The sequence below is a fragment of the Dermacentor albipictus genome, chromosome 5, assembly GCF_038994185.2.
Source record: "Dermacentor albipictus isolate Rhodes 1998 colony chromosome 5, USDA_Dalb.pri_finalv2, whole genome shotgun sequence".
In the NCBI taxonomy this organism is placed as follows: Eukaryota; Metazoa; Arthropoda; class Arachnida; order Ixodida; family Ixodidae; genus Dermacentor; species Dermacentor albipictus.
In genome coordinates, this window is record NC_091825.1 from 28421942 (window position 1) to 28436294 (window position 14353).

Consider the following 14353-nt stretch of genomic DNA (forward strand, 5'->3'; position numbering starts at 1 on the left):
TTTGGCTTGATCCTTCTGCCACACAATAATCGTTATCTGCTTTGATGCGTTTCCTTTCTTTAACGCTGTGAGCCCGGAAATTTCCAGTAACGGAGGGCATGCGCGTTATCAGAAGGGGCACCCAAAGGGTTAAACTGTTCTACACTCTAAAAATTTTAACACCCTTAAGGGTGTAAATGGCTTGTCCCGTGGGTGACACCCTTTTTGGGTGTATTGCTACACCCCAAGCAAAGGGTGCACATTAACACCCCACAAAAGAAGGGGTGTTAATATGACGTCACCTCACCTATGGGTGTAAAGCAAACAACACCCTTTCTATATGGGGTGTAACACAGACAACCACCCTTTCAATATGGGTGTAGCATGTGACAACACCCTTCCAAAAGGGTGTTATCCCTGCAAGTATTTTAGCGTTCACTACAGCCATGTAGTTAATGGGCAGACTAGCTGTTGTGAATGCTGCCTAGCCTTAGCTATGGTACTACCTTGTTCAGTATGAGCCAGAATCTGTGAGGCGTCGTCATATTGCGCTTCTGGTCCGTCATGTGGTAGCATAACGTGCGGCCCTTTCAGGAAAACAATTTAAGGTTTCGCCATTGCAGCAAGGCACACACGCCATGCTTTCGTAATCGTCCTCTGCAGTGATAGTACACTGCCGGCAGGATGCATAGCGCAATAACAATGCGCGCTGCACTAAGGACACAGGATCTCCCGCACCTTGGTGCACCAGTACTTATAACTCCGTGGAAACAGCACACAGCCAAAAGCACAGTTACATGCATTTCAGAAATGATTAAAAACCTCCTTTTCTTGGTCAAAAATTTTCGCAACACCAGCTCGACCAGGAGGGAAAGACACCACAGCTCGCTGCTGTAGCTCATATTGAATGCAATAGAGCGCAAGCAATGCATGTATTGGCGACGGTAACAAGTGCAGTACTACAGAAGCATACGTTTGCCTGTCAAGCAGTTTTTTGCCGTTTTAAGCACATATTTTATACCTCTATTCATCAAAGTTGTCATTTATCTCCACGGGATGCTTCTACTAGTACCTTCACATATATGACTTAAAGGTAGCACTGAAAGCCCAAGAACAAAGTGCTTCCACGTCGAATAATCTTTCAGCATTTACAAACAAAACAGCATGTGTAGCTGTGCATGCTGTTCAATATGTAAGCATGTACTATTTTCTGAAATATACGTATGCTCCATTTACTGACAGTGACCTGCTTATACCCAATAACTTAGTGTATTTTTCACCATGTGCTTGCATTGAATATTCTACAGGCATTGTAAGTTAAGCTACCAGAATAACAATCAGCTAGTCTAAGGTTACCTAATTGAACAAAATCATTGTAAAATTTGTGACGAAATGTCAGAAATATTTATTTCATTCAAGAGAAATGGTTACATAATAATGTTTGCACATTTTAAAAGGAAAAAAGAAGATGAGTAAAACCATACCAATACAAAGACATAAGCACCGAATAATGGCACAGGCTTGCTCAATTAAATTTTAAGCGGAACAGTTTTTTTAAATAACCTCACTACGAACTATCACATGTTTTCATTTGAAAAGCACTGCATCTTATTATAAAGCACAAAAATAACCGGTCACATAAGTAAGAACAAGTCTGAGTGTGTCTTTAACACAAGGACAAAAAGTTGGGCAAGTTGGTACAGTAATCTGATCTTGGATTGTAGCGCGAAGTGACACGGACACAGACTAGAAGCAGGCAGGATGAGCGCTAACTCTCAACTAAATTTTTATTGAAACGAAGAATATATATATATATATATATATATATAATGTGTGTGTGTGTGTGTGACTGAAAAAAACCGCAGCACATGTAAATGAATATTGAATACATAGTAGTAACATGAAGACGACAAACAAAAGCTATCAGCCATCAACTGCGTGGCAAATCTGAGTGCGAGCTATTCTCTTATCAAGTATACCTGTAGGCATTGCGACCAATGTGCTCCCAAGATGTATGAGGCATTAGTCATTGCAGAGTTGTAAGGACATGATAATCCTAGGATGATTATGTTCTTGAGGCTATTTTCCCCACTTTCCATATTTTGAAACATGTATACTTTAGTCTTGAAAACAAAAATGCTACAACTGGCGTGTGATAAGTTTTGCATCTTATTTCCTAGCAGCTCACTGAAAAGAGCCACGATGACAAGTTTAAATGCTGTTACCTCATCAGACATTCAAATTTCTTAAACATAAACAAAACCAGATAGGCATTAGAGTGAGCATCACTTAAATATATTACACTGGTTTAAAGTTATTGCACCACTTTGGGCCAGGTAAAAACGTTAGAAACATCAAAGATGTTAAGATTCTATGGCGAACCATGAAAACTAAATAAAAAAATCATTAAGCTGTCTTAAACGGGTACAGGAGCTTTACAACTGGCCATCTTGGTGATGGACACACAGATAGATGAGCAGCCATTCCGCTGAGATGAGAATGTTGAGGGCTTCGCATGGAAGTCTGTGAGACACTGCAGAGTAGTTCTTGGTCCACATGAAGGAGGTTGCTTGCATACACGTCTGGGCCACCATACTGAATGCAGTGTTACCGGAACCTTTTCCCCTGCATTGTGGTAAGAAAGCATGGTTAAGTTTATACGATATTTAATATGCAAAAAAAGAGGTGAGGCATGCAGACAGGACACGAGAGTAGAGAAGTGAACACGAACGCGAAAAACATGAAAATTTTCATTAAATTGTTTTATTAGATAAAATTTTTATACTGTAAGTCATTCATTATGAGGGTTCATAACCGCAACACATTTATTATATAAGCAGGTAGAATCATCAGCTTGGTCAGTTTGTACAAGCTCGTTTGAGGCAAGACATCGAGTTTCACAAACACAACCTCAACATTCTTGATTGAAAAAGGAACACCTTAGATGACATGCAGTCCTGTGAGTGGGAATTGCACAGTTCAAGAAAAACAAATTAGAACTCACAGACCGATCCTGAAAAAGGAATAAGCATGTGCTACTGCAAAAAGCGAATTAATTGGTAGGTTTTAGTAGCACAAGGGCATCTTTGGCCAATGAGCGCCAAGTCTATATTGCAAAAGATAAAGTTAGTGCATCTTTACAAAGCAAATATATAAAGATGACTAATGCCTCTCTGCACTAGTTGCTTTGCTCTAGCGTGAAGTCATTTTAATGCATGCACACGTACGTACACATGCTACACCCAAGTGTAACAGCTGCAGAATTAAAATTGGGCAGCAACAAAGTCGCAACCTTTAACCATTGATCACAAGCTGTACTAGTGATTGGAGGTAGTACCAATATCGCCAATGACTAGTTGCACTCTTTCTGCCCGACGTTATGCTGCTCTTGTTGTCAAAGATGAGTTACAGTCGGCATTGAGGGAAAGCTGCCCTCAAGAGCAGCTCTTATTTTTGTGTTATTTCTAACCAGAGACCAATGAAGTAATATATTTTTAGAAAGAGAATGACACCGAAAATTGAGTACGTAAAACATTTGGTACATTTTCTGGAATTAACTTGGGGGTTAACAGCTAAAGCGGCAATCCAGACACTAGAACATGTTTTGACATGTTTGCTACCAGTGAATGCTGGAAAATATGTTGGCATTCTGTAATTTTGTCCAACAATGCAAAAGGGATTCTTAATAACTGAGGAAATAAATGGAAAAGTATCATGAAGTATATTTCGTGAATGTAATGCAGAATCACTCAACTTCTGTTGCTATATAATCTCCACTTGATTAACCTGCACTTTCTGAACTAGTTCAGGAGGTACTGCATTTCACTACTCATTCCACCAGTTCAACGTGGTAGCAACTGCACGTTGTGATTTGTTTTACTTAGTGCAGGCTATGTACATGGCGAGTTCACAGCATTCCCTGCACTCGGCCGAAAGGTAGTGCATGTTTACGCAGCAGGTGTGGTGCCGCTTCTGCACGAGCGAGGCGCAGAAATCAGAGTTTCATACAATAATTACTAGAGGGAACTCTGACGTTAGTGTCCACAGGAGATCAAACAAGAACGGCTGTACCAGCATGGAAATTATGGGAAGTACATGGATTTGCCTAAACTTCGTCTGTTTGGCTTCAAACGGCTTTTGACTTTGTATTCTAGTCATTTTCAACAATATACTGTGTAATAAATAAATAAACATTAAAATCGTCCGGCGACAGGATTCAAACACAGGAACTCTAGAACAGAAGTTTGATATTGAAACCATTAAGCGACGGAGGCATGTAACGACAAGCGAGTGCAACGCCCTGATGAATTTATCGCGGGCATACTAGTGCCTTGAGACGCTTGGTGCCCTTCGATTTGGCTACCTGGACAAGCTCAATCGTTGCAATTAATAGCAATTGTGCGTGTTGGCGGCGTCTTCTGCACTTCGAAGAGTATAGACTGCGCTTAAATTTACGACAATAAGATTTATATAGCGTATAATATACGAAGCCACAAGAACGTCTGAATTCACAAGCACGAATATCAGACAAATCTATGTGCTTCCCATCATTCCCATTGTGGTACGACTCCAGCACCAGAGTTCCCTCTAGTAATTACTGTAAGAAACTATGGCAGAAACAGGAGTCATAAACTAAGTTTTGCTGTCCCATAAATCTTACTGGTCATTAACTCCAAGTTTTAGTGCAGTCACATGTCTAGTAGGCAATTGTGGTATTTTGCATAAACATTGCAAAGCCAACTGCGATGAATATTCACTATGGTAAATTGTTTATGATCGAGTAGCATAGACTACTGAAGCAATCTCTGGAAGGCAAGTTAAGTAATTTTCTTATTAGCAGCCTTTAAACAGCATTCGAGCATATGACACATGCACCTCAGATATGCAGATAATGTTTCCTTGACTCAGCAAGAAGCGATGCTTCATGTTCCACGAGGCTACTTCTATCAAAGCAGTATTGGTGCTCGCTAAAAACAATGCCAATGCAGATGATCCAAATATTTTTCAGGGGCAACAGTTATGCCTGAAATCATGCTAGATTAGTTTTTTTAAACACATGCTCAGACCATGTTAGAAGTGCTTCTTAAAGTCCTCCTATTTATTAGACTATTCATATATCTGTACACAAAGGCTACTAATTAGGTCCCATGCTATATCATCATCTTAACAAAAACTTCAATTAGTAATACACATGCTGTGATAAGATTTGAGACCACATTGAGATGCTGAACAAGGTGAATTCATTATTTTTTAAATGAAGCTCCTGTTCTTCCAAACGAAAAGAAAGGATACTGAGGGTCAAAATTTTTCTGAATCACAGCTGGAAGATGCCAGGGTAGGCACGTAGAAACTTACTTGTAATTTTCTATTTAAATGTGCGAATGATAAAGGGAAAGGAAAATGGTAAAAAAAACAACCAGGCATGGGAGGAGAACGAACCTACAGCCTTTGCATTAGGCATGCGATGCACTAAGCACTGTACCACCGAGGCAGCATTCAACCGTCCACAATGGCCCCTCAGATTGTCGACGCTCGAACACGGCCGTAGTACCACAGTGGTTAGTATATCACATGCGTAATGTGAAGGTTATGGGTCCGTTCCCCACAAACAGGTGGATATCTTTTAATCCACTTTCACTTACCTAGAATTCATCATTTCTATACTTCATATAAAAAACTTAAAACATGTTCCTCTATGCTTTCCTTGGCCTCATTATCTGCTGGCTTCTTCCAGTTCTGTTACTTCCAACACTTATACATATTCTAATCTGGTAAGTAAACAGTTTTGCATGATGCTGGAATGCAATATAAAACATTATTGCAGGGCCGTGTTATGTAGGATGCCTTACATTGCCCAGGCAAGGTGTATTAATGTCCATATGAAAAAAAAAACAACTTGTTCAGAAATAAAGCCATCAAACAACGAGGAAATATGAAAACTAGATGAAAATTTGTGCAGTTGCATGTTACAAAATTAGCACAGCAACAGATGAAGACATAATGAAGGAAGCACCAAGATGGTTTATTTTGGAAAACACGAGGCAATATACTTGAAAGATGCATATTAGCTTACACGTGGAGAAATATTGTTTATGTAGCAGCTAAACTACGCACAGGTCTAGAGCACACTGATACAAGGTGTCGAGCATGTAAATCTTATCATGCCCTTAAGTCAAAGAAACATGGCTGTTTCTCATGATTCGCTAGACATGGCTAGCTCACACAACTTAGCCACTTTTATATATGCCTTGTAATTACCAGGTGGTCTGTATGACATGCCCAAGCTTTAAATATGTATAAGTGCCACGTAGCTAGACAGCACCAAGGTAATGTCGTTTGCCATCGTTTTGAGGAAGTGAAACCAATTCTTGCATTTTTCGCAATTAGGTAATTAGTTATTAACAATTATTTAACTGATCAAATATTTTATTCAAAGCAAAAGTGTCAGTGCGAAAATTGTAGAGCATCCTGAAAAATTCCCAATCCAGCTTTCTACTGCTCAGTAGGTGAAACAAATTTTTTTTTTCAAGCTTGAAAGAAGCCAGTGAGCACATGCGTGAAGTACCGTGCAACTAACCACTTGTGCACCTGAACACCATTTGGCTCTTCCTTTCATGCTTGAAAAAAACTTTTTGAAAAGAATATTTTAGGAATTGATTATTTATTATTGACTATGTATTAGGCAAAATGCATCAAATAGTGTGACTGCCACTTCCATTTTCGGCGACATGAATTCACTCCATTTGCATGTCCAAATCCAGCTATACATGGTGTGTGTTTTGAGCTGGTTCTGTAATTTAAACTGGTTTTGACTAATTGAAGCTTCGCACCCTAATAATGGAATCAGCCTAAAAAGAAATTGGTACATAAACAGTCGCTGTCAGTACTGCATACTCCTTTAACTTAGTGCAAAGTGCTTGTGAGCCAAGAAGTCGGTAGTTCTAAGCAGTATTTCTCATTTTGACCTGGTGTTATAGCCCACTTACTATGATGCCATGCTGCTCAGTCATGCTGGTCCCAGCTTCAATCTAGGCCATGGCAGCTGCCCTCCAATTACAGTAAAATGCAATAACGCTTATGCACTTAGATTCAGGTGTACATAAAAGAAGCCAGGTTCTCAAAACTTTAGGTTTCGGAATGTAAAAGCCCATAATTTTATTTTAAAATCTAAAGGTGCTTTATTAGGAACAGGGGCATCATTTTGAGCTTTTACTGCACTGCCATGGTACCAAGAAGCTCCAAGTAAACAAAAACAATTTCTTAGACAATGTACATATCTTGCAAACATTTACAAACACTTCTCTGCATGCACCTCTGTTGCTGTTATATTTAGATCCGTATGCCAAGGCGGGTTATGATGTTAGAATATGTTTCAAACTTTTTTTTACCGCTTTAAAGTTGTTGGTTATTTTGCATCTCACTGTGTGTCGAACGCACATTTCAGTGCATCAATTTCTTCAGAAAGTGCACTCCTCTTTATCTATTTGTGCATGCAAAAATGGTTCAGAAGAACTGCTTTCTGAAGGTCTGTATAACAAGCAAAAAACAATTCTATGTAGGCTGCACAAAGAGAAAGGCTTGGTTTGTAAATATGTTATTTAGTTCTTTAAAACAGGAGGCAGCTGTCAGTGTTCTGTTCCAAAGTAAAAATTGCCCCTACCTGGCTCTGCTTCATTTTCCGATGTTGATGGTCCATTCGGGGGCACTCAACTGATAGGCTGAACTTTGGCGATGTCGGGTGTGCTGTCACCAGGCCCAAGGTCGATCGACATCCTCACCAAAAGTCGAGTCCAAACGCTATAAAAGAAATATCTAATCATTGTGCTGTCAGTTTTGTCATCTTGCGTGTTTCACACACTGCCGTCAGTGAAATATTTCGTCACTTGGATACTGAAAGAAATTCAAGCATTTTCTGGCAGCCAAGCTGATGATGATGATGTGTGGTAGTTTATGGCGCAAGGGCCAGGTTTGGCCGAAGAGCACCATGACAAGTGGTAATGTTGATGTATTATGGAAGATGTGACTTGGCTGTAAACTGGCCTAAAATTGTCGCTGTAAAGTGCGTAAAATCTACGTGCTATAAAATTATGGCGATGACTAATGACGAATAATATGAACATTAAAATCCATCGTGGAAGAATGATGCAAAATAGAAAATATATAGGATGGTAAAATTACTTGGAGCACTGCTGCCTCGCCAGAGCCCTTGAAACACAAGGGCCTAGAGGCATGTGCTATACGAAAGAGCTATCACAGCGGCATCCTCTGAAGAGAGGGCGGCAGCCAAGCTCAATACACAGTCAATGGAGAACATTAAAAAACAAATGCAGTTGTCACATTAGATTGATCAAGTACAGCAGAAATGGAAAATAAATCAGTGATACTGTGCCTGTTGGCTTTGAATGCAAGAAACGTAAAAACAGGAACTTGCAGCCACGCCACTTTGCATTTCCCGCGTTTGCTACACCTCACAAGTTTAGCATCGTCCGGTACTCGGGGATAGTACCCGCTTAAAAGCAAAATGAACGAGCGTCGGCATAAATTAACAGGATACTTAACCGGGCAATATTGGCGCATAAAAAAACTCACGTAGCGAAGCTACTGTCAATTACCCGATGACGCATCAGCGGGTGGTGCGGTGTGGGCGAACAATTCAATAAGAAATGAGAGTTTCACTTGTTTCACGCCTACTAAGCTAAGACAGAATGTGAGTTTCTTACTAAACTATACTGGATATTTACGCTCCAAATAAAACGCTGGAAATTTTGTTACGTCACATTGCATACATATAAGTGAGGAAATTGCTTTTAGTGTGTTCTGGCCAGAGGGCATGTAGCAGCAACCACTCTCATGCAACAAAAAGCATTAAACTGGTACTTGCGGCACGGAAAACAAACACATCCAGCGCCAACGCTACGCCTCTTCGAGTCAGAACTAAGCACGATCAAGCCAGTTTTCTAGCCTTCACAACGCCATGAACACGACCAACATCGAGCGAAACAACTCTCTGCGCTCGAAAATTATTACCGCTTCCATTTACATACCTATCGCAGCCACAAGCAAAAGTCGATGGGCTAGCTGTCCACAAGCCGCAGGTTAGACTGAAAGCAACACATTGCGGTAACGAAAAACAATTTCCACGCTGACTTAGCAGCCGCGGTGTGCTCTAAGCGCCAAAGTTCTCGTTTGCCGCTCGAAATTCACACCATGATGACGGGCACGGTAGTTCTGAACTTAGTGTCACACATTACTTCCCCCCTTTTCTTTGGCTTCTGGATTGGATTGGCGCGGCTCGCTACGTGCTTGCGCGCGCTTTTCCGAGCGCAGATTGGTGTGCGCCTGGTTGCTGCACTAGGCTGTTATGCGATCGCTTTTTCGAGCGCAGATTGATGTGAGCCTGGTTTGTGCACTAGGCTTTTGCACGATCGCCTGCTTTTTGCACTGGGCTTTCAAAAGGCGAAGTGAGCGTCGCTTACCATAGAATAAAGAACAACTTCCGCGCTTACTGCGGAAGTGCAGCGCCGCGGGCCTACCGTGTATGGAAGCGCGCAGCAATGCCGGGAAACATTCATACAAAAGCAAAGGGTCAGAAAAGTGCGCTTTATTTTCCATTACTATGTCACAGTGGGTAGCGCCGTGCGATCGCTTCAAATAAACGCAGAAACGAGTCCTTGCAGCGCATGTGCCCATTAATCGATGCCCACCATAGCCATATCAGGTGCGACTCGAGAAGCTGTGGAGTCACCCTGTAGCCGGCGGAGTCGAGGTAGCGCTTCACCTTCTGCCAGTAGCTTTCGATTTTCTGGGTGTGAGCGCCCGTGATTGGGTCTACAAAGTTCATGCTGTGGTTAACAGCCTCCCATTGCAAATTCAGTCTTGCTCCGTTAGCCCCCACCAAGTTCGGGATGCAGTTGTATGGGGCCCATTCATCACTGTGGATGGTGGTTCCCGGTTCAACGTTGGCTGCAATAATGGGGCCTAGCGTCGCCGCGTCTCGTCGGTCGACCTTGAATAGTCGGAGCTCCCCGGTGGTCACGCAGATCATGCCGAATACCCATGGTCCACGATCTGCAATGCCGCCGTAATTTTGGCGGCTCGGCGGAACGTTGTCGCCCGTCATCAGGCGGCCTCGATTGTATTTTCGCTTGCCGCGAAGGAGGCATTCATCAATTTGCACAATCCTCCCGGGGCCACCGAGTGGGGGTCGCGCCAGCAGCTCGTCCCGCACGACCTCACGAGCGTAGTTCCTCCAGTCGGCGATGACATGGTCCGACAGATTAAGCAAGTCGCCGGTCATCTCCTTCATGAGCCACGTGCCTATGTTTTTGCTCACGCAGTACATGAGCCAAATCACTTGCCGCCTGCAGTAAGCGACGCTCACTTCGCCTTCTGAAAGCCCAGTGCAAAAAGCAGGCGATCGTGCAAAAGCCTAGTGCAGAAACCAGGCTCACATCAATCTGCGCTCGAAAAAGCGATCGCATAACAGCCTAGTGCAGAAACCAGGCGCACACCAATCTGCGCTCGGAAAAGCGCGCGCAAGCACGTAGCGAGCCGCGCCAATCCAATCCAGAAGCCAAAGAAAAGGGGGGAAGTAATGTGTGACACTAAGTTCAGAACTACCGACGGGCACTGCATCTTTCACATGAAATATTTCACGCTTTGCTCCGGAGCTCAATAGGAGGGCGAAACGCATTTGCACGTACCTGAAATCCGCATGCCGGAAACCCGTCGACGCTTTCGAGAACGGGGCGCACAGCCATGCACCCGTACGGCGGCTTGACTTGGACGTGAGGCACTTCTATCAAACATTTCACATGCGACATGTTTCACACCGATTGCGCGAGCACCAGAAAATGACGCAGGCCGCATTGCGACGCCGAGCAGACGTGCAGCCACCGATGCGCTGTGTGCGCGGATTGCAGAGAACAAAACCATACGAAACGTTAGGCGCGAGAAGATGGCGGCTCTTGCTGCGGAGACGAAGCTATGGTGTCTAGATAGGGGAGGTGTGATGACCGGCCAGGAAAACCTGACCCCCGTTCGCGTGAATGCCGCGGGGCGGCACTGTTGTCAGGGGCGCCGTCAGCACGCGCGGCCGTCCGCTGCGTGTTTAGAGGGAATGCTGTAGTGGAAACGCATTTGATTGAGTTTTAGAAATTTTAGCTAATACTGCGGTCCCTTAGACATCGCAAAGACGGTATTGCGCTACGGTTGTCATGCGGTTTTCGAATACGGGGTAACACAACCGAGTTTTCTGCTGGCAGAAAGCGAGCACGCATTTTAGAAATCCCATATTAAAGCCACTAAATCAGCGGGGAGCTTATCTATCGTAGAATGCTCTTTGCACGATTTATATGCAATCGTATTCTTTCTTCTCCGAGGTCAACGCGATAACTGCTAGGATCACCCGGAATGTTCATTCTCGCCACCCGTTTTTTTTTTTTTTAGTTGTGGGCGTTATTACGTACGAAAGCGTTTAAGTTCGTTTACACCTGCCAAATCAGCATTAAACCATGACATACGTTGTAGTGCAACGTCCTGGAGTCATTTCATTCTCACTGCAATTCAAAAACCAGATAAACAAAAGCAACATGTTTCTGGACGAGCAAACGTTATTGCATACAGCAGAATGTACTTCCAATTCTGCTGCTTGTTTCACATCACGCAAGGCTTCGTTGTTTTGCCTTTTTTCACATCCATTTCCTGGTTGAGGCTCTTCAAATGAAAGTGGATTCTGGTAAGGCAGCAAAACCTGACCACCGATTCTGTAAGCGCCAGGCAATGCTCCCCACAACCAATTTGTGGCACATTTGTACTCGCTTTCTTGAGTATGCTGAGGGCAGCTTTAGAATGCAGACGCGTTCTGCTAAATTCATGTGTTAGCCTGCTTTCAAGAGCTTGAATCAGACGATACAATGACTCCGACGGGTAGAGAAGCCCACCCAAGTCCCACTCTTTGGAGGCATCAGCTGGGAGTTCTTTTGGGACACAGTCCCTCGGCACAAGGCAGGCATCCCTGCATGCTGCACAGCTAGTTGAGAGCACACGCTTCCTGGCCACGTAGCCTGCGATGTAGTATACCAAGCGAGCATCGCTTCGTTTTTCAACATAGTCCACATGGTCCACGGCCACTTCAACAGCCTCCATGGGTAATACATCATCTTGTTTCTCATTTTCCAGGAGTGCCTCTTCCGCAGAAAGAAGGGAGATCCAGATGGCGACACGCTTCCACCTCTAGGGCTCTTTCAAAGACTGTAAAAGCTCAAGCACCTGCAAATGTTGAAATTACACGAAGCAGTTCAGCAAAATTATTTTTACAGCGAAAGATATACAAGTACCTGATGATAAGGATGAACTGAGCCGGGGTGGGGTGATCATTTGCACCGCTTGCCTGCCGTACTATACCAAACGAGCGCTCAAGGCCGTCTTGGCTCAGGTGTGACGTCATCAGGTATCTGAAGCCGACCTTTTCGGTTAAGTACTTCAGGAGGGCCTTTGTAAAATGTATTGAAACACGTAGCGGTTTGTCGGCCCTTGGAATGGCACGCGCCCACTTCAAAAACAGTTCTTGGCAAGTCGGCGCACGGAAAAGGGACACTTTTTCCGAACAAGATTTATAACCGGAATCGCACCCTGGCACGAAGCACCACCTCTGAGTTTTTTTCTTTGAAGTTGAAGGCATCTTCGTCAGCTCACAGCAGTTATAAATAAGCAGCACACGCATCAATCTGCAGCAAAACACACCGTGAACATCCGGCGCCCAGGCGCTGTCTAGCCGGACTCGCTGCCTTCTCTGCGCAGTCTCCGCGGAAATGCACACGGCGCCCCGGGCCGCAGCGCTCTGTATTGCCCTAGCGGCAGTCACACGCAAGGGGATCACCTATCCCTATGGGAAGGGCCATAGAGTTACTATACTGACTCTAGAGGACAAGCTACCCATAGGGCCCATGCATTAAAATCGGGAACCTCAAGAGCGCCGCCATGTTGCTACGTGCCGAGGTTGCCAGCTCCTGAGACGCTTGCTAGACTTGGTGACAGTAGTCAGTTTTAATCCGGCAACAGTAGCAGCGTAGCAGCATGGCGTCTCGCTTGAAGTGTTGTGATGTGTGCGTGCAGCCGTGTGTTTGGGCTTCATAAGTCGGTTCTTTATTCTATGTTGCGGGATGGTGTGGGTGTGGTCCATGTTGGCCGTAGAGCTGGCAGTTATGCAACCGAGGGATGATCCTGTTCAAGCTTCTGGCGGTATGCGGTTTTCAGCGGTCACGCCTGTTGCAGGAGTGTCGCTCGACGACGTTACGAGCTCGAAGCTGTGGTCAGATTCCTCGTTGGCGTTCCGTAATTATCTTCGCACGGGCGCGGTATGTTGCAAAAGCCGCTTTCGCGATCTATCGTCGTGACGATAGATCGGGTTTTTTATTATTATAAGTAATGATCCAGCTGTAGGGCACATGTAACCGACAAACGGAAGTCTCAGGAGAGCACCTGAGATGGTAGTAGAGCAGGCGGCGCAGGAACTCCTGGGCACCCGAGGGACAGTGGGGGGATCAAAGCTCGAAGCAGAACGGTACGTAGGTTGGGGCCGCCGAGGCAGGTGTGTGCCAGGGAGTGTTCGCACGGACAGCTCCCCTGGCACGCGCAGCCGTGCCTCGCAAGGTCGAGATACTTTAAAGGCACCTGCGCCCATGGTCTTTCTTTTGCCTCGGCGCAGTGACCACGATTAACGAGAATAATGTGGAGGGCATCCGGTGCAGTCGCGAATGCATCATGACAAATGTAGCTCGCGTCGCCTGGCGTCTAGTAATATCAGAGTTGGTTGTATGAACTTTATGCATAATACGTTTTGTTACGGTACCTCAACGGAATGGGTCTAGAGGACGGTGTTGGTACATTTTTTCCAACGCCTACTTTATTTAACGGAGGCGTTGATTTTTTCGTACCGCCCTAATCCTATACCCCCACTACAAACACACACATACCCCCTTTATTTTATTTATACATACAATTCCTTGCCATGACGGATCATAGCCTCCTTTATTTTTGAAAAATAGAGGAGGCTATGGACCGATTGACCAGTTCAAGTTGTCAACTTGTCAGTAACTGTCGTAGGAATCACTGTAATAAACATAATTCCACGATCGGATTGTTTACTTTCATTTTTTGTTGTAACACTGAGGACTACATAGAACTTTATTTTGTATATGTGAGAGAAGTATGTGGATATCACGAGCTTAAGCCAATGTGCGATACACAGACAAAGCAGCTGCTACAACATGAACTGCATTGAGGGCCACACAACACATACATAATTAAAGGTGCAAAATATAGGGGGAAGCTTCAAAATACGCTCTGTAGCACTGCAAAGTATAACATATAT

At 44.1% G+C, this 14353-nt stretch overlaps 1 long non-coding RNA gene across 1 annotated transcript; it reads right to left on the bottom strand.

Annotated features, from left to right (window-relative positions):
- Positions 1-1360: 1360 nt before the first annotated feature.
- On the bottom strand, positions 1361-10948 carry LOC139059862 (uncharacterized). The gene is made up of 3 exons (XR_011514423.1): positions 10683-10948; positions 7640-7776; positions 1361-2604 (listed from the first exon to the last, which is right to left on the bottom strand). It is a non-coding gene; the product is annotated as an uncharacterized lncRNA (long non-coding RNA).
- Between the last annotated feature and the right edge of the window lie 3405 nt (positions 10949-14353).